General features: G+C 49.8%; 1 protein-coding gene and 1 pseudogene across 1 annotated transcript in view; one reads left to right on the plus strand and one right to left on the minus strand.

Moving 5' to 3' along the window:
- LOC144136685 (uncharacterized) overlaps window positions 1–25753 on the minus strand; it is a 57329-nt gene extending 31576 nt beyond the window's left edge. The window contains exon 1 of the mRNA XM_077669214.1: window positions 24723–25753. The gene's annotated coding sequence lies outside the window, so the exon portion shown is untranslated. The remainder of the gene's footprint in view (window positions 1–24722) is intronic.
- LOC144095712 (U2 spliceosomal RNA) lies at window positions 13488–13627 on the plus strand (annotated as a pseudogene).
- Window positions 25754–27129: the final 1376 nt, after the last annotated feature.

Here is a 27129-nt window from a genome sequence, read left to right on the forward strand (position 1 = left end):
GCTGATCATTTTTTTTCTGTTTGTGTTTGTGTGGCTGGTACCTGTACCTATGGACGGGCGCTAGAAAAGTGATCCCCTGTCTAAATTCCGGCAGTCACTTAGCTTTAGCGTAATTTCCTTCATAGCTCCGCTGAAGCTTTGAAATCGAGACCAATGTCTGGCATGAACGAAAGAGGTGTCCTGGTGACCGTTCGAGAAGTCGGAAATGATTTGCTGAGAAAGGACCTGCCCAGGTTATCTGCGTTGCCAACCAGGAATCGGCAGTCTGTTATGCATGTACGCCAAAATGCAATTCTGTCTCATGTGTTTAAACAGAAGTCTAAAAACATCAATCATTGTATCACAAGTGACTTTTCTTACATGCTTGCTCAACCTTAGTGGCGGTTACTGGCACGTCCTCTCAGCACCGCATTAAGCCGACAGTTTTGGGAGTTCTCTGAAAGTTTTGCTTCTTGAAAAACGTTACGTTTGTGCATGACTGGTATATCCAAGAAGAGTTCCAGATAAGAAGAAATTTGGAAAGAACCAAGAACGTTTTAATCTTCGAACTACCCGATACCTTCACGTCGTCATTGTTCATTATTTCTTTGCGCTTGATCATTTTTTGTATGTCATTATGGGATAAAGGACAGCTCTACCGGCCATGACCCTCAATCATCGCTCACTAACAATTAAGGCTAACTGTTTGATTACATCGGCCACCGAAAAGACGAACAATGCTGCATGTTCATGAGAGCACCTCGCATCGCTGCTTGTTCTTCCGTCTGCACGAAGAACAAATCGCACGCTCCTACAAACTTCCCGTCGTTCACAAAACGTGATCCAGATAAGCGCGCAAGGACACGCTCACTGCCGGCACCGCTTTTCCCACACAGGTGAAAGCCTTCCCAGCAAATCTCTTCGCGTGTCCCTCAAGACGGCACATACGCGCTTGCAAGCAAACATTTGCCCCTACACGCACGCACGCACGGCGGGGTTTCCGTATTTCCGTGGCCACGTTCCCTCCATCTCTCTGCGTTCTTTCCGTGCCCGGTGCTCGCCGGAAGGGCTGCAGGACCGCCGGCGTCGAGCCGCAGCGTGCGGCACCGTCGCATCCTGCACCGTACACCGCCGATGCCAGACACGCACGAACGGGCAGGCACGCAAAGGGACGCTTGTCGGCCAATTTCCTCCTAATTAAGGTCCGGGCCTTCCTTCCGTCTTCCCTCGCCTTCTTTCTTTGTTCTTGCCGAATGACAGGAAGCAAAAAACGAACGACAAAATGAAGAAAAGAAAGACAGTTGGAAGGAAAGGAAACGAAGCTAATTCGACTCACAAAACATGTAGTACAGCATTTGTTTAGTGCAACGGCACCTTCTCTAGCAAAGTGAATCGCAAGCTTGTTCGTTTATCGGAAGAAGGGAGACGCGGGCTTATTTCCTAAAGCTTTCGTTACGTAGCTGTGATCCGTGATTGGCTCATTCATTAGCGCCGACCTATTTTCGTACCGGAAGGCACGGTAGCTTACAGTCGCGACTGCTTAGGAGAAAGGAGCGGGCCAACCACGAGTAGCAATTTAGTGAGAGAATTCTCCGCGCCACTCTTTGTACATTGGCCGGCGCCTCTGCTCATTAGCTACAGCAATCGGCCCATGAACGGACTAAATCAAGATAACCGGGCTCAGCCGATCGCAACAGCCGACGATAACGCAACGACGTAAGGGTTCCAGATAATCACGGGGCATTATTATACGTGCGAGTCGAGTTCAAAATTTGCGTCCATGATCAGTTGGCTCCCGAGCCGGCCCAAATTTCTTGTGTCTTGAGGGAAAAGGTCAATGACCAAGTGATCCGGTGTAACGAGCTAAAAATTAAGACCATGGCTTGGGCATGAATCATGACCCCAAATGGCCATGGTCTCCACATATTGAATATAGCTCACACAGAAGGAGCAAAACTGTGTCAGGGTCGTTGTTATGGCCCAGCAGTCACCGGCGATGTAATGCAATGCGAGACCCGTCCGAAACCAACAACCTCAAACCTCAGCGTCATCCGAGTCATTTGAGCAAGATGCTTCTCACCCCCTCTGTCTCTCTGGTGCGTGCTGGGACAATATATTTTTGATTATTTTACTTGTCCCACCGTAGTTATTTCTCCTCTCTCCCCAGCTTCCGTAGCAGTGCGCGCTTTCAGTGAGGGCAGAGAGTGCTGAGGGCCCGTTCCTGGTCCCATCCGGCCGCGGCGTGTGTCCACGCGGGAGCGGCGCGCATGGCACGGCTCGTTACCAGAAAAGAGAATGCGGAAGCTGCCTCCCCCCCCCCTCCCCTCCGTCCCTCCCTCGTAGCCTCCGCCTACCGTGGCCAGCGTCGGTGCGCGGGAAATCCACGCTCGTGTGTGTCACATCCAGCGGTACACGGCTCCCCGCGCACTCCAGGCACCGGAGATGCGTGTGGAGGCCACCGTGGATGTACGGGCCGCCGACCGCGCCCCCTATGGCACGCCAGAAAGCAACGAACAAAACGAGAAGCTCGCGAGCAAAATGACATGGCATGCATGTGTATGCACGCGGGGCAGCGAAGCGTACTGTCATATACAACCCATTCTTGCTTGACATTTTCTTTCCAGTGCTGGCGACTAAAATAGGCGGGACAGGTATTTCGGTGGATGATACGAGCTGTTATTCTTACAAGCAGCTATATGGTGGTGGACAAGGCGAACTTCGTGACGATTCATACCCAGAAATTATGGACGACCGCACTTTTTCAACGGGAAGTTGTTTATGGACGCAATTTTTTTCGCACATAGTAAAATCTCATCTTGACAATCAATATATCCGCAGATCTCTCCTCGGGACGCTTGCAGTTCTCTGCCATTTATTGTAAAAACGCATCCCATTGTTTTTTTTTTTACATGACAGTCTCAATTATTTTGTGCAAGCGCGGGACAAATTTGAAAATCAAGATCTTGCTATGCATCGGAACATTAGACCATTCCCATCAATACGCTCATAACTAGCACCTTACAACTTTACAGAGTTGCCTCACAATCAAACGTGTTGTCCATGAAAGCTGGACTTGTACGCATACACTTCAGAAGGCGTAAGGATTGCGCCAGTTGAGAACGACCAATGAATTGGAGGCATACATTTACAATAACGTGCTCAATATTTTAGGTCTCGCGGACCTTGCAGTACAAGCCCACGGTCATATATAGCGCTTGCGGTAGCATTTATGGTACGAGTAGCTACGACTTCAAGGTAGCAGGATCAATGGTCGTTCCTGCGTAGTGAAGCACGGAGGCAGCTATTTTGTTCCTGTCCGCAGGTGATCCAGCAGCGATCGCAGGCACTTTGTGCTAGCTTTACTAGCTGTACTAGCGAGATAATGATTATATATTCAACGTCAAGTAAGCGCATTTATGGGCAGCAGAGTTGGGCGGCTGAGCTTAAGTAGATGTTAATCTTGTTTCTTTTTTCCGCACTACGAAGATAAAAGAAAACTGCCCCGTTATCATCTGTAGGCGTTTGTGAATACCAACACTAGCTTTCATTTTTTTTCGGTTTCCTTGCCGGGGATCTTACGCTAGGTATTTTAATTTAACAAGCCCTCAACCAATTAAAAACTTGTTGTTAAAAGCTTTAGTGGCTTGACAGATTAAACCATTTCTGCGAGTATAAATTAAGGAGAAAAGGCCCGTTTTTGTAACTCAAATAAAAGGCTTCTTCTTCATGCTGAAATGGAGAAGAAAGCCTTGCGCGGGATTCCTAAAAGGAAACATTCGTCTAAACACTGCCTCGGAGTGAAATGTCACGCTCTGCTACGCATGACCACTGGAGCTGACAGACTACCTCCCATTAACCTAGTGTAGTAACCAGGACTAACTGCTAGTTTGCGATGCTTGGCTGTGCGAAGCGAGGACAGAAAGCGAAAAAAAAATCGTCCAGAGGAGCATGGAGAGCTCAATGGCCTATAACCAAGGACTCAAAAAAAGGCCGACTATACTGAAGGAGTAATATGGGCAATAGAGACTCTATAGGATTTGAAGATATGAAGTATCCTTCTGTAGGTTCATTCAGAGTCTCCGAAGAACGCTTCTTCAGCCGGCAGTGATCCAGCAAAAAAGTTGACCATGTGCCACGTAAACTTTTTGTCCAATCAAAAGAAAGCTTACTAACTCGGCAGAGAGATGTGACCGAGCTCCGATGTTGGTGCCTCGCATTTCAAACAGTGCACGCCGAACAAGGACGAATTTATGGACCTCGCTCGCTTGGAGGAGGCGGTCGAAAGATGGGGAACGAATTCGGTCCTGTTTACAGAATGCATTTCTAGGACATATATATGTCACCGAAAAACTGAGGGCTGTTGTTGTTTTCCCATTGGAAATTTCTCGCTTATGGAGAAAAGGAGAGGAGAGGGGGGTGACGCCTAACACTTTTTCTATAGCCTGATCTTGGAAGATAATAACAAATGATCGCAAAAGCATCACCACGTGGTTTGCAAAAAAAGAAAAGAAAGGTAGTTGACTTCAGGGTTGTAGTTTTTTTATTTATAGCTATAGGCATAAAATTGGCAGCTTTGAGGCTCGCAACAAATGATGGAATACATTTCAGTATCTCTTTCATTTCGATAAACCACGACGCAGAGCCAAGTAAATATTTATGCACGGTATGAGCATAGAAATTTGCATTGTGCACAGCTGTTTTAAGTTCCTCATGTACTGTGCAGGCCCAAAAACATAATGCGATCATAAGGAACGCCCTCCTCGTTGTCAACTGGTAGATAAACAAATGAAATGTCGATCGAGTTTAAGCTCGAAGCGCACCACGAAAGCGCTAGAAGAAGAAAAATAAAAAACTCCGGGTTGTCAAGTTGTCTCATCTTGTTTTCAGAAAGCAAAACTAAACGAAAAACTAAATAACTTGAATTAAAACCCGACAAGTTTAAATCAACTTTCATCTCGGAAATCCGTTTCATTGCGGACTTGCTTTCAGAGACTCGCTGTGAAGGTGACGGTCACTCAATAGCTGTGATGACTGTCGCGGATTCTATCGCAGGCAACGAGACTATAGGGAGGAGGTCGCTGAGAAAAAAAAAATTGGAAGTGGCTTAGCTCCGCTATGCCAGGATATACGCAGCGGGAGGTACGTTTCCCTGGCTGAGCTTGTTGTTGGCACTGTATGTTTAGCAATGAGAGACATGTCCGCTTGAAATGTCCGGGTCGCAGATGCACTTTCGGAAATTCGAATGGTGTGATCAGTAACACGACGGGCCTTCCCATCCTCTTCGGTTGGTTGCCGTTGACTGACGCCTTCCATGGGCTCCATCTCGTCGGCTATGCGGCGTCTATTACGCTCGGCAGTCTGGCGTCTCCGTTTGGCAAGGCGTTGCTCTCTCTGTTCGGGCGTCTCCGCTGATCTCTTCGCCTTCTGACGCTCATTCTCTCTTTGTTCAGTAGCCAGCTGCCAGGCGACAACCTCAGGATTGGAAGAGTTAATGTTCTTTTGTCTATACCGCCGTTTAGCAGCGGCTGGACTCTCCTTCTGTGCATCCATATCAAGCGTTGCGACACAGCCGCCGATTACATCTCCGCTTTCTATACGCAATGCTGCGCATGCGACGACGCGCGGTTCGGGTGATGAACGCGGTGTGACGTCATACCAAACGGCGGCGGCGGCAAGCCGCGCGGTGTGACGTCATGCCAGATGGCGCCGTGAGCGCGCAAAGCACAGTAACCGTCTCATATCTCGATGGACACCCGAACCGCGCCGTAAAGGAAAGGATAAAGGAGGGAGGGAAACGACAAAGCGCGCGGCGCACCCACTCCTCCCCAGTTGCCATGGTAACGGCGCATGCGCACAACTTTCCTCCCGCATGAACCATGGTAGCGCATGCGCACAACTGGCGTCTCGCCTGTACCACGAAATGCTCGACTGGTAGCCTAGTGAATTAAGCTCCCGCTACAAAAAAGAAAAATAGCGCTGTTGAAAAATGGCTATGTCGCTGGGCAAAGCTGAACGGACCGGCCGCGATAATTTTTATGGAACATGGTACCAGCGCAGGAAACAAGGACGAAGGGAAAAGACAGAAAACACGAACGCCGGTCTGTCTCCTCCCTTCTTCCTTGTTTCTTGCGCTGGTACCATGTTCCATAATAATGCAAACCAACTAGCCCAGCTGACTACCCTTAGCGCGTTCATTTAGCGGTTGAGGATCAGTTATTGGGTGCAGGCCTCTGACAAAACCTCCTGCAAGCTGGACGCCGAGCGCGAATGCACACAGAAGGCGGACAGTTAGCTCGAACAAAACTTCTTGACAAAGAGGCGCTTGGCCCGCACCATTAGATAAGCAGCAAGATCTCCGACGCACCGCGAGCCATGTGCGCGTTGCAAGGTACAGCATGGGATTCCCGAAACGTTTTGCGAAAAACGCAATGGCTTCGCTAGTACACGGTGTGCGAATGACACAGTTTCTGGCCCATTTGCATAGTGCGCCGGTGCATGCAGTGTGGTGTCTCCTGGAAATGTGTCCCGGTTCGAGGTGTTTCGCCGACGCTGAAGTCTTTGTTCTTATAACATATGGACAAAGACTTCGGCGTCTTATATAGGCCTGTGCTTATAAAACAGCAACAGATTCTACACCGCTTCATGAAATGAATAATTCACGTTCCTGTTACGACCAAACCAATCACACCCGAAAAAGATTAATCTCATTTTGTTGTTTTGTGTAGGTGTCCGAAACTTGAGCGTGAAGTAAACGTCATGACCAAGGCGACGTTTCGAAAAATCACTGCAAAATTTTCTCCCTTATTCAATTTTTTTTTCCTGTGGTGTCCGTGAATCCTGTCTGACCATTGTACACGGCTATACGCCGCAATTGTAGCGCGGGTATCAATAACAGGTTCAGTATACAGAAGCGATTAAGGTGCGCCCTTTAAAGCGACTGGTTCAAGAGAAGTGGCTATGCGCTTGACGACTGTTTCGCTCCAGTGGTTGGAATGCGTCCGAAACTATCCGAGCTATGCGGTTTTCGAGGCCATCAGACACGCTTCTTGAAACGCGTCGGCGGCTGGCATTGAGATTAACTGCCTTTCCGGAATGCGTGCGCATATACTTCCGCAAGACCATCGTACACATAAATATTCTGCACCATGAACAAGTTTGCTTCAAAAAGAAAAGCGAATGGAAAAGAGTTAGACGATACTTCAGCGCAAATCTTTTGTGCCAATTGGCATATGAACTTTGAGACCTGTTAGTACTGTAGCCATCTGAGAAGCGACGCAACAGTCAGCAACTAAAGCGTTGACCTCAAACGTTTTAGATTGTTAAACCTACGTATAGAGCACACTTTGTGTTGCTGTAGACGGCGTGAGCTGCGCGTTGAGTCTCCTCTCCACTGTCAACTAAAGAGTCACAAAGCGAGCACCAGCGCACTGCAAGCTTATTTTCAGAAAGTCTTCGGGAGCACGTAGTTTAATTCTCTTCCTCTCGTGAACTGCTGCTCAACACACCTGCATCGGCTGACAATGTTCCCGAATTTTTCCGAGGGCATAACGACTGCTTTAGTTTCTCGTATGGCTAGTCAAACCCAAGCACCCAAGAAAGAATTATAAAGCTTCTAAGCCGCTCAAGAAATGCTTCAAACAAAGTTGTTGTGGGCAGAGCATGCAATCCAGAAGCCAACCTAGCCAGCAGCCTCAAACAAAGATGTTCTGCCTTCCTAGACGCGTGCGGGGTTTGGCTATAGTGAATGAGATATTCTAGTACACTGCAGTTTGGTAAAAGGCACGCAGAGCACCTTTCATGGCACTGCAGTAGGAGGCATCTAAACCGTGAGTAACGAATGGAACTGCTCTCGCACAATAGCAGGGTAACGGGACCCCAGCAGCACCTCCGAGAGAACTCCTTGTCAAACGCCGTTTACATAAACCCCAAAGAAGTGCATAGAGTGCCTGAAATTTTCGTGTTAAAATCAAGTTAGGTGATGCAGCGGATCAACCCCAGCTTGAATTAGAGTGGCTCACTCACTCGATACGGTTGCAGGCTGACCACTCTACCATCGCTCTAACATCAATCATGCTGATAGCGCTGCCGATAGCGCTGCCTTACGGCAGCGCTATCGGTAGCCTTACGGTAGCGCTGCCTTACGGCAGCGCTATCACTTGCGCTGGAATTTACGCTGAAGTTTGCGGTGCCGATCGCAGCGCCATAACACACTGCCTAGCGAGAAGAGTAAGAAGTTTTGGGTAGTACTCTTAGTACTTTTCCGCGTCACCTTCAGGCGCTTATTGGCGTGAGCCTGCGCGCTCTGTCGAAGGCGCACGTGCCGTGCGTCAGCTATCTGGGCTACGCCGAAAGAAGCTCGGCAACGAATGCTGTCAGCCAAACGCGGGTATCTAATCGCGCAGTATGTGTTCTCGCGTTTGCAGCAGCCCAAGCGGCTGACAAAAGCAGTTTTGAGTCACCGAATGGAACAATTGCAGTGCCACCTTAGCAGCGCAGGTTCCCCGGAGGCCACGTCTCTAAGTGCGTCTCTAAGTATATAGGCAGGTTGAGCCGAGATAAGGCCGCATCCCAAGAACGCCTGCACCAAACGCCGCCGATGATGCGAAGCTGCCATTAAACGCTTGACTTCGTCGCAAGAACCCAGTTAACGAGAGAAAAAGATAAGAAAGAGGAAAGGTCACGCAAAGATTACCACCGTCGACGTGGAAGGAAACGAGATGGCTGTTAACTACAAACAGAAAAGTTAGGAAGAAGTTGCAGTACCCTGAAGTGACTGGGGAAATTTATACCGGAGGTTCAACGACAGCCTGATAAATAGTTCCTTTTATTACATAGACCAAGTTGATGGCGAGGCGTTTGCTGGTGTGTCAAACTGCGCCAGGTGATCAAGATTGACAGCTGAAAAACAAAATGTCTGCGAGTTTTCGGGCCTTGGCGTTCCGCCTCTCATCTACCCAGCAATCAAATCTAGCACGTCTTGTCTGGACACATTCACTCGATAAGAATGCCCAGAGTGTGTCAAGAGTGAGGTCAAATTTTTGTATACGTATCGACGTTAAATACTTAGGAAAGGAATGCAACCTGTGATATATGCGTCTCCTTATCCCACGTGTGACCCTTAGTGTCAGAACCGTCGCTCGGCAGTATTAAGTGCGGCATCGAGCATCCAATTCCACTTGGACACCCGCACCTGTCGTCAAGGCTGCCGCAAGCGGTACGGAAGCTTCGCACCAAGGCCGCAGTGTTCGCACTGAGCACGAGAATGTGCCAAGTAGCGCGATTGATATGCAGTGCGAGCCGACACGACTGATCGAGCGACGGAACCGAACTCTGTATGCGTCGATTCGGCACCGAACGATATATGAGCGAATCTCTGACGAGTCTGGACATCTCTGGCTGTCGTTTGAGGTCACGCACATCGACTGTCACGGCGACGGACCTGTTTGATTGAGGCACTTTGAGTAGGTGGCTTTCACCTTGGCACCTCATATGCAAACGAAATAAATCATCCCCTGAGGACGGACGACTCGCAGCTACTCAGTGCCGAATGTCAAGAGCCAATCAACCTGTTCACTTGATGCCAGAACGGCTACAGGTTCTCTGAAGGCCCTTATGAGGCACCTCGCCATGTCGTTTCGTACACGTATTGCCTGTTGCACTAACGAGTAGTCAGAGATGTCGCTGCGAAGACAAGTGCCAGTGATAGTTATTGTTGCATTTCTTTTTATCTGCTTTTAATTATAAAATTGAAATAAATCTTTAAGACGAAGACTGGGCACGGCATGAAGCTTCCGTTTTTGTTCAAGTTTTTTCCTTTAATATTGCAAAGAAATTAATAATGAGAAAACAACCAAGCGGAGATAAGGGCAGCCGTTCTAACACAAACCCCCAACTGAAACGCGACTCGCGACAAATTTGATCGAGTTAGCCAAATTTAGACAAGTTTAGTCGACAAATTTAACTATGAGGAAGGTTTATAGCGCAAATGTTATAGTGCATTGTTCTCCGCTACCTAGAAGACAAGAAATTTGCCGCCCCCCCTCCCCCCCCGCCTCCTTCTTAAGGTGATACCTCTGCACGCCTGCGTGCTCAACTCATTTAGTATAGCAAATTACATACTTAAGCTGACCATGGAAAGTGGCGGCGCAAAAGAAACGGGGACGAAGGTGTAGAAACAAGGAAGACAGGACATCTTCATCCCCTTTCTTTTGCGCTGCCACTTTCCATGATGAATCACCAACTATCCCGCACCAAGATATTAATTCATGCTACTTAAGCTTAGCTCTTCACCTAGCCAATTACTTCATGAAAGAGTTAGCGAATTCACGTTCTTTTGCGCCTAGTTCTCTATTGAGGAACGCCGGAGACGACCGATGTAAGGCTTGAGTGAGGAACAGGAAAGAGGCATGCATACAAGCAGCTTCCAGCGGCGGCGCGTCGGTTTGCATACCGAAGCTCCACTTCCTGAATGAAGAAACAATAGGAAACGCCTCAACCGGATCGGGGCACACCCTTGCACCTGACCTTGTCACTGGCTTGTAGGTCACTACCAGGATACTCCGGCGCGAGGATGGGCAAATATAATGAAGGCGTGTCTGACGGACGACCACTCGTTGTATCTACATACCTCGAGACTTTCTTTGCAGGTGGGTCATGCACCCTGCCTTTTCTAGGACAGTGTTCGTTAGTATCGCTCTGCGACGCTGTGCCGCCTGCGGTACGCTATGAGAAAAACAACTCGAACCCGTTTCGAACCCGAACCCGTTTCGTTTTCGTTTCTGCGGCCATTGAAGTTTGGGTACTGGTGAGACGGTACCGCGATACATGTCAAACAAGGTTAAACTTGAGCTTGAAGGTGCCGGCATTTGCTTTATACATACCAATATTGTTTAGCTGACTGTTCCGCAGCTCTTTACTTGTGTATAAAATTTAAATTTCTTTAATCTCAAGTCTCTTGACCCTTCTGGCTCACCTGTTCAGTTTCGTTTTTTTTCTTTTTTTTATACCATCACGTTTGTCCTCTATTGATGCAATCGTTCTGCATTCCATATAATAATAATAATAATAATTGGTTTGGGAAAGGAAATGGCGCATTACTTGTCTCATATATCGTTGGACAGCTGAACCGCGCCGTAAGGGAAGGGATAAATGACGGAGTGAAAGAAGAAAGGATGAGACAGGTGCCGTAGTGGAGGGCTCCGGAATAATTTCGACCACCTGGGGATCTTTAACGTGCACTGACATCGCAAAGCACACGGGCGCCTTACCGTTTTTCCTCCATAAAAACGCAGCCGCCGCGGTCGGGTTCGAACCCGGGAACTCCGGATCAGTAGTCGAGCGCCCTAACCACTGAGCCACCGCGGCGGGTAATATATGCAGCTTAAAAAAAAGCGAAGCGTGGCAGAGCTTCATGAATTTTTGTGACGATGACTGCAAATTCTGCATTGCCTATGTTTACATGTTTTCTATGTTTTCTGTGCGCATATAGGTCTTTCCAGAGAGCACTCCCTGGACGTCGACATGCTGCTCGCCTGACTGCTGTGTGCAGCTGGCGCGAACACAATGGAAGGACGAGCGCCAGCTCTCAGTACCTGCTAATCATCTTCAGGTTAACTACGTCGACTGCGAAACAAAGTGCACGTCCAGTGACCTCTAATTAAATCTGTCCTGCACCTGCACACAGGCCTCTAGGCGCGGAGCCCCCTACTGCCTCCTGGATCCGCGTACCTGAGTTGGGAAGGTAGGGGTGCCTCCTATATTGGTGGACAATAATGTTTTTTTTTTCTGATCTGCTCTTGCAATATACCAAAGAGAAGGTGTTTTGGCATCTGCGTGTACCCGATGGAAACGTCTATAAAAGAGAGTCAGATGACTCCGTGCACACGGAGTATTTAGAGGGTACACTTTTTCCTTCCCTCTTCTTTCCTTAGCACTGCTTGCCAGTGCATACGCTTGAAAGTGTTAACGTTGACCTTGGTGATTTGGTTTCATCTACTAACGCCACTGAGGGAATCACTGATAGTTCTTTTTTGTGGAACAATTTATCAGCGAGGGGCTGGCAAGACAGTTGAGTGTGACCGCCTGCTGATTTAGACGGCGGGGGCTCGATAAACAACGCCGGCGAAAAAAAAAATGATTTCGATACCCTGCAAGCCCAGCGAAAGGTGGTAAGAGAGCCAGCAAGACGTAAAACAAAAACCGCAGTGTTTTAAGAATCATTTTTGGTGCCGTGACTGCAACATTGCCCCACGGGTGTCTCAGTATCGAAAGGGTGCATTCTATTTGCTCCGGGTCAGCGTACAGAACGAAGACGTGTAAGCATAGGAGGAAAGACAGGCAAGCGATAAGCGACATGCACACAACAACAGATAAGGCACTCCGCAGATGGCTTCAAGCCTGGGGATACACAGCCACCACCAGGGCAATTCTGTGGTGGCGGCGCTTAAAGGCAACAAGCGTCCGCATTCAACCTACTTAGGAAAAAAATATTCTACCGTGATCTGCAACAATTCAGACTCTTCGAGAACAATGGACACCACTCCGTCATACCCAATGGAGCCATTTAATGCTTTTATTTTGGCTTGATAACAGTCATATCGTTGAAGTCGTGTCTGCCACATATGCCTCTGTTTTTATTCATTCTCAGAAAGATTCGGGCCGACAGAAAAAGAACGTGTCTTTAAAGCCTTGACCGAGCCGACGGAGTTTCCGAAGTGGGCTCCCAAGTGACCCACAACCACGTTCAACAGTTGCATGCAGCGCTTGGAAGACTCCGGCTTTGTGGTTTTCAATGCAGAAAGTGGAAGAAAAGAACATAAAAATATGAAAGTGAAACTATCACTTGTATGCCTGTATGGCCGTTCTTTTAAAAACTTGTTAGTTCACAGAAGGTTAAAGTGTACTTGTCGGAGACAGGAATCGTTCGTTATAAAGCTATACGAACAAGTGACTCTCTGCAACGGCGTGTTGTAGTAACACAGCCTCTGCAGAGCTGCATAGAATCTGTAGAACACAGAATGCAGCGTCGTCGTTTTGCTTGGACGTTATGCTCGCTGGGCGCGCACAATGGCCGGCGGCTGGCCTCTTCAAGTGCGTAGGCGCCAACGCTGGCCAGGCGGAAATAAGTGGCGTGGCTCGCCCCCTCACGAGAGCGCGTGCGCGCACGCGACTCACAAAATTTCGCGCTTCCTGCTTCATAGCACGTGACTACCGCTAGGCTCTGCTAACTATGAAGCCGGCCAAACTATACTGTAGATTTCGCAGCCAGGCTGCAAACACTACAGTCGAGCCGGACTGGAACAAAGGAAGATCTTGGTGGTGTAAAGGTAAAAAGCCTTTTTTTTTCGTTCTTGTGTGCTTTGTTGTAAAAAATAATAAATAGAATGACCTAGAATGAGTGTGGCAGGAATTCTTACTCACTGCTCCGCTGGACACAACATCGCCCCGAATTAAGGCGTTTCGGAATGTTTTGAGCTTTTGATTGCAGATCTGTGAATTTAGATCGGCGAATGTCCGGACCCCGTAGAGTATCTGTTACGGGTCCCAATTGGACTTATTTTTGGAAATGTGGCGGAGTGCTTGAAGGTTGCTTCACTCCCGCCACCGGTTGGCCCGGTATTGCACTGCCTCCGGGATCGGCCTTGTCTTTAGCGCGTCTTTACTATCCTGTCTTTCTATCCCATCTTTGAACTCTCCTACTATCTGCACGTGGTAGCGATTGTGGCTCGGCTTGAGCCAGTGAGCAGGCCTGTGCACTTTCCTTTTCTTTCTTTCTGGCAACAGACAGACAGACAGACTTTTGATTGCAGCGGAACACGAAACACAAGAGCAAAAATACAAAGGCGATGTCTGAATTAGATGTCAGATTTCGTATCTCTTGAGTCTTCGCGACAAGAAGAAAATTCCTTATCTATCTGATCTACGTAAACTTAAGAATGCGCGCTGCCGGTATACACCTGGGTTATTATTGCTCGCAAAAGAAAAATGAAAGGTAATGGAAGGTAATGGAAAAATGAAAGGTAATGGAAAAATGAAAGGTAATGGAAGCAGGATATATATCTGTGCCCCTTATACTAAAAGGCGGGTTAACACTTGTATTACGACGCACATTTCTGCATGGTAGCCTTGACAACACTTATTACACACCCCGTAAAACATCACAAAACCATGCTTGGCGCTTTGGGTTCCTGTTAAAGAAGTGCTCGATCCTCCTTCGTAAATAGCAATCTGAGGACACTTTCTCCAAGTCGCATTTTCGTTGGCACTTCGCCATTTCTCGCTTGCCGAGAGATTTCTGTGCTAAACTATAGGAAAAAAGAACTATAGGCCGCAGTCTTGCAAGCCATGGAAGGCTTCAGCTGGCTTTGTCCGATCTAAAGAATTGCCTCAGAAGGCAGTCCGTAAAACTAGGCTTTCCTGTTCCCCCCTCTGACAGGGCGTTTCGACGAACACGTCGCAAAAGCATGCTGCCCGAAAGTCTTGAATAATATCTATCCCACCCCCCGCACCAGCTCTCTCGAAAAGAATAGTGAAAGGATCAGAAAGCGGCTCTTGTGAAGGGACTTGTAACCCTGCACAAAATCGGGTGGTGGGGGGGCGGGGACCACAATGCAGTGTTGGCTCTCGCCACAGCGCGCATGAACCAACACCTTAAGCAAGCCAAGGCGAGCCTCGCGCTGCGCCTCTACGCATCGCGATGACGGACAGCATACAGACCAGCCAGGCTGGGTATCGGGCGCGTACGGTGCGCTCTGATTAGAGGGTTGGCCCGGCTGTTCTGACCTCGCGCGCCCTCGAGCCTTCTTCGGAGGGCGGGAAACAGCGCGCCGCGATGCCCCGATCCGTGTACGCTCGCGCTGCTTGACCGAACTCGGCGCACACGTAACAGGTCCGTGACGGGCAGATGCCGAAACGTCCCGCCGCCGCCACGCTCGGCTGGCCTTTGATTTCTCGCCGCGCGAGCAAAGGGGTGTCAGGAAGGAACATGAACCCACTCTCTCCACAGGCGCAACGGCTGCTGGCTCGATGCGAGCGTGCTTCTTTGCTTTGTCTTACTCGCCTTCGGTCGCCGGTGCATGCGCCATTTGCGACTCCGGACAAACCAGGAGAAGCGAAATGAGGCCCGCTTTGCGAGCAAGGTGGATCATTGGGATGCTGAATTTTCGCGTTGTGTAACAAACGTATCCTCTTTGCACGAGACCGCGCAAACCAGGGCTTAGTAGCTTCTGCGACCTGCGCGGTCACCCGAAGCGAAAGACGACGCTACAGAGCAGCAGCCAGTGCCGGCCCACGATGTCGCAACGACCTTTCAGCTCGGATCAACAGTCCTACCTTCAGGTCTTTACATTGAAAGCTCCCAGTTCCTAGCTACAAGACCTTCGGGCCACACTTTTTCTGCTTATTTTATTCTTGTTCTTAGGTAATAAATCTTAGATAATAATTTTAGATTAAGAAATAGACTTCACTGCTAACACTTCCACTTATGCAGGGCCGGGAGCACGTATGGCAATATCAGCAGAGATTGCTCTGTGTCGTAAAGCCGGCAAGGTGTCGACATAATGCGTCGTATTGGTGAGGTGCGAGCGCGTTCTGAAATTTGGAGCTCGTAAAAGATAGTATAAAGCATGTTTGCGGTCGTACAGCCCCAACCACACTTTTTTCGCAGTGACCTGTTTCTATGCGTGAAGACACCTTGCTATCAAAAGTACTTAGGAGACACACATTCCTCTCGGCTGTCGCTCAAGATACCTCTGTTTTCAGATTAGTGCCATTCGGGCTCAAGCGAATTGACCGCAGAATCAACTTGCTCATTCGCACCTTTTGGCGCGGTCATATTCAAAATGGACGACGTTTGCGATGTGTTCTGTTGAGAACTTAATGGTCAGCTGTGCAGGTGTGGTATGGGAAGGGCAATAGTATGTCAAAGTTAGATCGCTTCTTGATTGTCATTTCTACGCAAGTAACCCCAATGACCTGATGACTCTAGGCAATAACACCGCAGGACGTACACACTCTGTGAGCCGCGTGTTTGTTTCCTGATGTCATCACCATCGTCGCCTATACCTCCGCAGTTCTCACCTCATCCGTCCACCTAACTATCTGCCGCCCGCTAGCGAGCTTATACCTTCACCTTTAACCCACTCCGTTACGCCGAGACACCGTCAGCTGTTTTTTTACCAGCAATTACACGCCCCTCTCGTCTGCATTTCCTCTTGTTGATTCCAGCAGCCGAAAGTTGCTTCAGTTCGTGCTTACCTTCGAAATTTAGGACAACCTGTCGCTCATCGAACATCAATCGCCCTTCGCTTCTCTCGTCGTCGAATCATACCGTGACGCCGCGCAGGCTATACAACTGCCCAGAAGAAAGGGGAAGCCAATAGACAGCCGAACGATGGCTGGAGAAATGAATGACCCTAATTTGTCATCGCACAATCCATCACCTCTCCCGCGTCGAACGCGCCCAGCCGGTGAGCACAGCTCGCTCATCCCGTCATCCGCGCCAACTGGCGCCGTTTATAATAATTAACACGCGCGGCCGGGCAGCCAGAGCCGGGAAAAAAAGAGCGCACGCGAGCGCAACCAGAGGCGCTGGCACATCGCGCGTTGCGCAAAGAACTGCGTGCGTTTGCCGTCGCGTGTCACTTCGCTATCGCGTTTCACAAGACGGCCTCGTCAGAGCCCGGTCTCGGACGGCGCCTCTGTGCCGGCACAAAGACAAGGGGCGGGGATGAGGGGGTGCAGGGTCAATGGAGCCGCGACAGCGGGGTTAATATACGCTCCCCAGCCTAATCACGCGTTGTGCGCCGTGGGTGTACAAGAAGCCTATGATACTCCACCTGCACTCCCCGCTGTACGCCGTGCGAGGACATGCTCTCACAAAGACAGCTCCCTCGCCGTTCATAGTCGCGTGCTGCAGCAGCAGTGTTACGCTATTTCTTGGGAGCTCCTTGGCCCCGTAAAGACCAAGGAGCTTCGTGGAATTATTGAGAGCCCCGAGCAGGGAATTTCATGGGGCAGTCCCGGAACATTATTTGCTGCTCACGGGGCGGGACAAACACAGAAGAACGTTTGCTTACCTGCAAGAAACAAGAAAGGCCTGAACAAAGAACTTTTAGTTAAGTCAGATTAATGCGATCAGTATAACATCGTCGGGATGCAGCAGTGACTATAACCTGCGAAGACGAAATTTCAGTGACTTAGATCCCTTCTCCTGGTCGTAAAAATGTGCATAGATTGTTTTTTAGCCCGTCACACTGAAACAGCTAATTTAAGCGAGGGCTGCACAGAGGTGTTTTAAACGGCCTTTAACGTAATCAAGCATTTGGAAACGTTCAAATGCGTCTTCTTAGAAGGTCTCAACTGGCATTGCAAGTGAGCTAGTTAATAATAATTGGTTTTAATAATTGGTTTTAATAATTGGTTTTTTTGGAGAAAGGAAATGGCGCAGTATCTGTCTCATATATCTTTGGACACCTGAACTGCGCCGTAAGGGAAGGGATAAAGGAGGGAGAGAAAGAAGAAAGGAAGAATAGGTGCCGTAGTGGAGGGCTCCGGCATAATTTCGACCACCTGGGGATCTTTAACGTGCACTGACATCGCACAGCACACGGGCGCCTTAGCGTTTTTCCTCCATAAAAACGCAGCCGCCGCGGTCGGGTTCGAACCCGGGAACTCCGGATCAGTAGTCGAGCGCCCTAACCACTGAGCCACCGCGGCGGGGCTAGTTCCCGAATAGTTATTCTCCCAGAGTTTTCCTCAAAGAAGCCTTGATAAACGGTGTAATCTCGCATACTGCAGGCTTCGGTATTTTAGGCAACGGCGAAATGAGGGTCGCGACCTCTTGTCCCCCATTACGCAACAATGATTGCGCCGGATCATCATAGCGGCTTTTCCTAAACAACTCCACCCGCGCACGTTGTACGCCCGACGCTTGCTCGAACGAAGCCACGCTTACGCCACACCTCTCAGCCGTGCGGTCTTCTCCTTCGTGAGCCAAATATCAGACACGTGCCGTACGCGGACACAGAATGCCCAATAAGGCTGGTGAACCCGAGCCATTTTCCTTGTTTCACAGAGCGCGGCTGCCACGCCGCCGCTGCTGCTTCTCCTTGATCCAGGTCGCGGTTGTTGTGTACGCGCTCCGCTTATAAGAAGCGCCGCGACGCGCGACTACGGGACTCCTCTTCGATTGTCCGATATACTGGCGTCACAATAACCGATGCTCTTCATAAAACGGACAGCTGCTGCGCGCCGCGTCGTGTTCCCCATTCAGAATCTCGCTCGCCACTGTTCTCGTGCCCTTAGCGTCCCAAATCAGGCGAAAGTGTCGCCACTGATAACGCCTAGAGTGACGGATAAGACAGAAGGAGGGGAGAGAAGGGATAGGTAGATAGACAGAGAGAGGGAGGAAAGAAAAGAAAGCGTCGTTTCCGCGGAAACAGAACGCACGGGTGCGGAGAAAGTAGCGAGGCGGCACCTGCATTCCAGTGGCAGACAATCGCCGCCTAAATCGTTGTTTGTTCATCGACTCGGAACGCCCCTGATTGCGCATGCGTACTAGTTTGTTTGTTTTTTTCGTGCTTTGGCGTTTATTCCCACTTTCTGGCACTGCCTACACAAAGACCACCACCAGAAAAACAGAGGAGGATTGGGATTGGGGGGAGGGGAGAGAGGGGGCAGTTCGCTGCATATAAAGTGACGCCGTACCGAAATGATGAAAGTCGCGATTTGTCAAGAGGCACTCACGCGTCATTTCTTCCTTTCTTGTGCGAGTTGAGCGGTTTATTATGTTTTCGGGGGGTAGGGGGGGGGGGGGGGTGAAACGTCCGAATGAGCTAGCAGCGACAACAGGGAAGGCCGTCCGCGTTGAGCTGCGTTCGTGTATGTGCGTGAGTGCCGTGAATGAAAGGCGCCTCTGGAGGTATCCGCCCAGCTGAAAATGCTCATACAGTGGGAGCCTCCGAAGCTGGTGATTCGTGTCGTGCCATCGCCCGTGGCAATGGCGGAGCTATGGGATGTTTCCAAACTTCTCATTTCGATGCGGACGGCGGCGGGTCACACGGAGAGGGAGGGTCACACCGTGCGTGCCGCGATAGCCGCCACAGTGCGACGTGATAGCTGTGGCATAATCGATGACGCAACGCGAGGGGCCATCAGGGTGTCTCGCGCGCAGTTATACGCCCCTCGCAATCGCCGTGGACTGCGCAACAGGGTCCGGCAGCTGCGGCGGCCTGCCAGGCGTGAAAATGGGAAAGCCTGAAACAGAGGCTGGGTGCTGGAATGGGGTCGGCGGCCCGTCTTCAGTTTGGTGCTCCGATGGGAGCCGTGATCTTTGCTTTTTTTTTTTAAATCGAGGGCTGTGAACGGGACTCGCTCTAGGATGAACGGCGTCTGTCGTAGTATCCGCGACTGATAACTCTCACGCTTCCACCTGCTGGCCAGTGACAACGTTATACTAGCAACACTGGATCAAGCCACGCTAGCCATGGAGAGAGCGTTTTAGTCGTGTGTGCAGTACAGCCGTCGGTACTTCGCCACTGGGGATCGGGGAAACTGCACAATACATCTTTTTAATTCTTTGTTTGGTGCCTGAAAAGCAATATGCCCAGTTATTGATGTACACCAATTATTCTGACCACACTGTATCAGTGAAATTTGACGTTCAGAAGGTGCACCAAAACTATGATGAACACCGTAGTGAAGGGCCTGGCATCAGTTTGGACGAACTGCGTTTTCGTATGGCAGGCGCAATACTGTCAGTGTACATTGTACGCTTTTCCACACAGCCTACGCCGAATTGGTACGGAGTGGAAGTGGGGGGGGGGGGATCACGCTCGTGATCTTGCGACCACGAGCTGAGAGAGAAAGGGAAATAGCTTTATTAAAACGTGGCACTGGGCGTCGAGCATATCTTTTGCCGAGATACAAAGTTCAGTAGCAGAGACTCCGCAGGTATCGCGGCACCGCCGTGGTTCGCAGGAAAAGGATTATGACCTCTTTGTCTTCATTCACATTGCTGACCACACGCACGCGCTCCCTTCAACATATTCCACATTGTTTTCCGCATGGAAGTGTGTCTTTACTTGGACAATGCTTATCACAACACAAGCACCTATAACTCGACCCTATTTTCGTAGCCAACTGAATTATGCGCGTGCTCAAAGACAATGTACAAAAACCGGGCACACCCCCTCGCACACGTCGCGGAGGCAGAGCGGGGGCGTAATCTACGTACGGTAGCAGCGCGCATTATACGGCGCAACGCGAAGCGAGGACGGCGCGTGCCCTGGGCAGTAACAAACAAGGAGGAGGAAAAGTGTAAAGGGCTTCTCTTTCGGGTCGAGTCCCGCAGCCAGCGGTTCCTATAAACGGAGCACACGCGCAGGCACGGGGGATTCACATGGAGGGCTCTGTCCGGGACATTTCGTGGCGCTGCACAATTTTACGCTCCAGAAGAGGGCGGCACGCGCTCTGGTTTCCGAAGAATTGTTTGCCTTTTGAAGACGACGCGCGAGGGTGGAGAGAGTGATGCCCAGGTTAGGGTGCATGTAACAGTTAAGGAGGCCACACAGCGGGCACTGAAAAAATAGGCGAAGTATGTGCACGAAGTGCACCGCGCGTAACACGCGTTGGATGACGTTGAGTCGGGGATGGTATAGGTTGTGTTACCTATCTGCTAACTTGAAATTACCTAAATGAGAGGGAACTGGTTCAAGCGAGGTGCCATTCCACCACGTTTACGTTCTCAGAAATTTGTTTTCATGCATTTTTCACGTTATAGTTGGCTTGAAGCCGAGATGATACATCATATGATATTCATTTAAGGTTATCCTTAAGTCTCCTCCGGAATAACGAAGGCTGGAGCCTGTAGCTATACCTTTATATTCCTTCTTTTACCCTGCTAATTAGTCACTTCCTAAATACGCGGTTGTGGCTTCCATGAGCACGAGACAGTTAACGCGCCTTTCCTTTCTTCGTAACCTCCTCCTCCCGAACATGTATGTCGTGATATGCAGCAGACCTTACCATTTAGCCCATTTTTAAAATTCGGCACAGTGAATGACCCGAAACTATATCTGCAGTTCGCCTGCAGTTGCTGTTCCATCATGTGCGAAATCTCTATCTGATACTCCACAGATAAGAAATGGCTTCTATACGCCTGATAACTTCCAAGTATTCGATGCAGGAAATGTCCGTACCTCAAACCAGAACTTTGCGCTCGGTGCAACAAACCCAAAATTTCTGTGCGTATAGCCACCATATAGTAATAGAACTGTTCACAGTTGCACCACCCCCTATCTAATAAGGGAAGTATGGTCGACCTCTATGCAAACTAGTTTTATTCTTTCGTGGAGCACTTTGAACGAGGCATTACGCTGCAGTGTCTTGCTAGAGGATGCTCAAAATAATGAAGCTCTTATTAAGCGGAGTTCAAGCAGTGTTCATAAATGAGGAGTGGAAGGAATTTCATCGCCGGACACCTGGACCGCGCCGTAAGGGAAGGGATAAAGGAGGGAGAGAAGAAAGGGAGAAATAGGTGCCGTATTGGAGGGCTCCAGAATAATTTCGACCCCCTGGGGATTTTTAACGTGCAATGACATCGCACAGCACACGGGCGCCTTAGCGTTTTTCCTCCATAAAAACGCAACCGCCGCGGTCTGGTTCCAACCCGGGTACTCCGGATCAGTAGCCGAGCGCTCTAACCATTGAGCCACCGTGGTGGGTAATTTCCTTCCCCCCCCCCCCCCCCCCCAAGAAAAAAAAACAATTTTCAATTTTAAAGGAGTTTCATCGTAAAAAAAGTGTCATCTTATGACACGCGGCGGTGACATTAAGCTAAAGACAGTATGAGATCATTCACTCTTTATGAAGTGTAGTGCACCTAACTCTCCCTTATAAAGCCTTATTGATGTATACTGCGTAACTGCAGTTCCTTAGAGTGGCAGCAGCTACCCGTAAAATTCAAAAGAGGGTCTGTCAGCACTTTTAAACATGGAGTTTCACCGATGTGGTTTTGTGCGAAACTTTCCAGGCGAAATAATCGCCACATAAAAAAAAAACCGCGGTATTGTGATTTTACTCTGCACATTTGCACGCATGCTATACATATGCCGTCTTGGGAGTTAAAACGTTAGGCGAGGTTTCTTATCGACAGAGCCCAGAGACATCAGGAGAGCTGGTGCGCCCGGATGTCATAAGGTAAACTTCTGGTCGCCATGCTTCGTAATGAGCACTTTTTGAACTGTTGAAGGTTTTCATAATCTGGAGTAAGAGGAGGTCGCTGGAAGTTGCAAGCTCAAGCGAAAAAAAAAACAAAAACAAAACAAAACGCATAGCTAGGTTCGCTTCTCTCCAAGGATTGGACAAATTTAACTTCAACATGCAAAGATTTCAGAAAGTCAACATCTTTCCTTTGGTAGCCTTGCGGATATGCTTACACTGATATCACATTTGTTATTTTTTATATAACGGGCGCATACAACTGACTATTCCGTCGATAGCAGAGGAAAGCGAAGATGGAGCACGCTTCGTGAGTCTAGCACACCAAGGAAAGGGTGAGCGTTAAGAAGTCGTGGTGGATGAATAAAAGCATAATTTTTTTTCGCGTTCAAGCTCTTCGAAATAAAGCCGGACTGTTTATGTAGTCCTTAAAGAAAAATCGGTGCCTTTTTGACCAGGCATCATTCCTTGAGGGCCTTCAAAGTCAAGTAGAATGAGGAATTGAGGAACGGTCGCCAGCACACATCTTATACAACTCTTGAACTCTTGCGAACAGCAAGAAGGCTGTGCTTTTTCAGCAGCTACTTGGAATTTCTTTCTTTGCCACAATGCGCTGCATGCGAAAGCAAGCAATGCCAGCACAGTGGCAGAAGGCTTTAAGTACCGTACTTTCACAAAAGTTGAAAGTCCCGGGTAAAGGCTGAGAAATTACATATGAGAAGACTTCGTTGTCTGGGAAGCATACATACGTTTGGGCAATTCGCGGCGAACGATAATAGCGTAATATTAACAATGAACAAGGTGAATTATGCAATATCTCAACACGCAACGAGAAAACAGTGCGAATTTTTAGATCTCGTTTCCTGGTTTATCTTATACAATGAGAATATACAGTGAGTAATCTTGGTCGAAATTGAGCTAAATTTGCATTCGCATTTAAAAATTGATGACCTGACGTGTATGTTCGTGACACAATCAATAAACATCTCTTGAAATAAAACTTCTACTTTAAAAGTGTGGCGAACATCTTTCCCTAAAGCGCGCAGATAAAGAGTTGATCTGGTGCAACCACTGCTCTCAAACTAACGAAGCAAAAACCAAGTTGTTTGCTGTCTTTCACGGAGCCACGCCTTTCGCACAAGGAATGCTGCTTCACAACTGCACATTGCGGACATGGCCGTCTAACGCACTGCCGCCGCTGTGAGGCTCGAAGTGATTAGTCGTCCCTCGACGTGTGGGAACCCGCGGGTGCCAGGGAGGAAACCACTGGCGCATGTCCAACATTCCTCAAATGCCGCCATACGTGCTTGAGGAAATCACGGCACCCGACTGGGCACGCTCTCTCAAGAGGTAAGTAGGCGCTGTCCTCTACTCTGGTCCGCCCCAGCAAAGGATGGCACGCGAAAATAGAACATTAGCAGGATATGAGGCACTCCGAATATCTCAACAGTTCTTATTTTTTAGCCACATCTTGGGGTGGAAAATGCAGGTGTCGTTAGGGAAAGTTCTGGCACTGGGGTGAAATCACGCTGCACGACGAATGATGCTTGCATGCGGGGTAGCCCGATAATTTCTAAGGTATAGAGGAACCACTAAGTTCACGTTCGAGGTGGAGAATATACATGACAACGCACATGCGAAGCCTGAAACTTACAGCGCTGCCACAAGAGGCATAGTGTCCGCGAACTGTTTCAATGGTGTGAGCCACTAGAAAAACTCAGCGCAGCGTATACCAGCATAGCACTATAGCTTACGCATCTGAAATCTGCTGTAACTGGACCTGACGGAGAGTTTAATTTGCGTAACGGCAGCTACGCGAGTAGGGAGGAGACCGTTCACATCGTGCTTCAAACATGACGTCACTTGCAGTGTGACTCAGACTTCTCTGTAACAACGAGGGCGATAAAAGCGGCCAAGGTGCTTCACATTGCAAGGCCTGTCGGCCGGCTCATCGCGTTGCGAAAAACTCCAGAAATCGACGACGCTCCAGCGAGAACGCATTGACACGATTTCTTAAGCGTCCGATCGGCATCATCATTTTTTTTATTATTATTCGCATTGTTTAAAACTCGACAATCTCGCACTAGCTGCGGCGAGCCGTCCGGTAATTGTGCTTCGGGTTCACGGTCACCGGCACGCATTGCTGGCGAAACGACGTAAACTGGACAAAAGGTACATCGACTTGGAAACGTTACTCTTTCCTTTTTTTTTTCTTCGCTTATCATTTTTCTCGGTCTCTGGATCATACGCATCTGTTCCTCACGAATCGAGGCCTTCGTCGGCGCCCACTGAACCGGGTTGGCGCGGGAACGCCGACCGCCATCCCTCCAGAAAACGGCTAACGTGACTCACGAAGGACCGCCAAGCGGCGGCGCATGCGTCTTACGTAAGGAGGCCAGAACGCAGTCTTCCTCCAAAAGCGCACAAAGGGGACACGAAACAGAAATTAGATCCGCGCCTCTGCGTGCCACGACCACGAAGAGAATTCAGAGAGTAGAAGAGAGAAGAAAGAAAGGGCCACTTACCGATTTGTAAGACGGCGCGTCCACTAAGACGTCGTCCCCGCTTTCAAAGCAGTGCCGCCGCTCCGTGCGGTTTCGTGGGAATCCAACGTGCTTTGGCGTCCACTAAAAGACCGTGTCTCACCGGCTTCACCACTAGCCTTGCTGGGCGGGGAACACTGGCGGCAGTTGGAGAGGACCTCTGCGCGGCGGCGTCATGTCACCGTGACATGGTCACGCTGGAAGCACGCGGAATCCAGTCTCTCCATTCACGTGGCTCAGGTGACGATTGGTGAAACGATCACTGACTCGCGGGAAAGCCAACGGCCACGATTCTGGGCTCAAAGGGAAAAGTAGACGGTCAGGGCGACAGCCGTGCTTGAAGAACGTGCACACACTCTGCCTTCGTGAGGGCCAACGGGTTCTTGCTCAGAAGTTCAACAACACCGTCGCGATCACCGGAGAGCCCGGCACAGGAGCGGCGTACAGGCAGTCTCCGCTGGACGAGGACGACCTGAGCACCGGAGCGGCAAAAAGGCGATGGCTGAAGTCGTCACTTTCCACCCGACCCAAGCGTCCGGTCGCACCGATCCTCTGCACGGACGAGGGACGCCTCGCCTGCTTCTCCCGGTGCCGTGCGTCCACGCGTAACCTGTTGGCCGCCACTGAGTTCTGGAGCAGACGCCGCTGCCGCCGCCCGAGGAACTCGGTGATGCCGAGGATACCGCTCAGGCGAGGAGGATTGGCAGGGGGGGGTGCCCGGCGGCGGGCAGTGTATACCAGGAGAACGGTAAAAAGAAAACAGTCCTAAGGTGAGGGGGGTAAGGGAGGGTGAAAGAAACCAGTTTTTGTTTCCCGGTTTAGAGGTGGCAAGGTCGCTCACCGGCCGCTTGGCGGAGAGATCTTGCAGCGGCGGCGGCGAAGGCACTGGTGGCAGTGGTGCCCTGTGGCAGGCCGCCGCAGAATCCGAGGTCCGCTCGGCCTCCCCCGTTCCTCGGCCAAGCAGCTCGTTCTTTCGGGCCGGGGTCGACGCGTGGAATCCCGATGAGCGAGACGAGAGGCGAGGAGAGGTTGCGGTGCCCCGAACGGATCGCGTCTGCGTATTTTGTCATCGAAGTCGTCGCTTATACGGTCCGACATGGAAAGGGTTCGCCTTGGCCAACGCGACGGTTAGCGGCTCGCGAAGAGGGGAGGAAATAGCCTTGACCGCTTCTGCATCCCCTCTCGCTCCCTGCCATCGGGTCTAATGAGCGCCGCAACGAGGGATGATGCGGCGCGCGTCGAGTTTATTTAATGGCGCATAACTTCCGATTTGACGCTCGAGGGGGGCGAAGTAGGATTGCCAGCTCTGTGCTTGAGGGAATGAGCACGCATTGAGGTCGCCGCCGATACAGGGATGGAATGATAAAACGGCGATTACTCGGGATCGTTGGACTGGCTTGTAAGTTCTAAGAAGCAACTGATCGTGTCAACAACCATAATTTTCGACATCCACACATAAGACATTTTTTTTATCGTCGTTGGCGCATTGTAGTCTCTACAAACCCTCAAGATTTTGAGTTTTTTTATTTACTTTTTTCTCACTGAGCTGTTGACAACCTATTTAAGATAAGCCAACGTGCGGAAGCACCGTCCAGCAGATCCTGAGCAAGGCTGGAAAACGTTTGTATGCGACAGGTGAACGCTCATAGCAGCACCTGCCGTGGCGAGCGCTCAGAACTGAGCGCCATGCAAGTAACAAAGGAAATGAAGTCCCGTAGTCCTCAGGACAGTCGGATATTTGTTTATTTCTCCACTTTTGAGGGGGCCTATACCGAGCTCGTCATAAGCCGACCTGCTCGCCATGTGGTGGAACAAGATAAGCAGTGATGACCACCTGCCTTATTCATCGTTATCATTACGCGCAGTAGAGCACCTGGAAAAGCTAGCGCACATATTCAGAATGAAGATGAATGGAACGACCGCGAGGCTCAGTGTCGACGTCCGCAAATGAGGCATTGTCTTTTTCTGAAATGCCATTTCAGGTCCTTGAGGAGGGTGATAAAAAGATCATATGCGGGCACCACCGATTTAATAACACGGTAATTTATACTGGAGCGTTCATTTCGAACCGTCAAGCGGGAAAAAAGTGATGACGCTGGGAAGAGCTCCTTTATTACTGGCTCCTTGAGTGTGTGCATAGCATTGTCTTGCAAAGCAGACCGCGTAAGCTTTCCTTAGACTCTCTTCACGAGCCGCCAACAGCTACCGTATATATGGCTGCACAAGGGAAATAATTCTCTGGGTGACTTCTTCGGTGAAGTGTTGCTCTGAAACAGCACAATCATTTGCACTGCTAGGGCCACTAGAACGGCTTCTAGACGCGTTGTTATTAGCTCTACATAGTTCGGTTTTTCTTACGACCAGTGAACTTGATATGCAAGGCATGCCT

Source organism: Amblyomma americanum, chromosome 6 (assembly GCF_052857255.1).
Source record: "Amblyomma americanum isolate KBUSLIRL-KWMA chromosome 6, ASM5285725v1, whole genome shotgun sequence".
Classification (NCBI taxonomy): domain Eukaryota; kingdom Metazoa; phylum Arthropoda; class Arachnida; order Ixodida; family Ixodidae; genus Amblyomma; species Amblyomma americanum.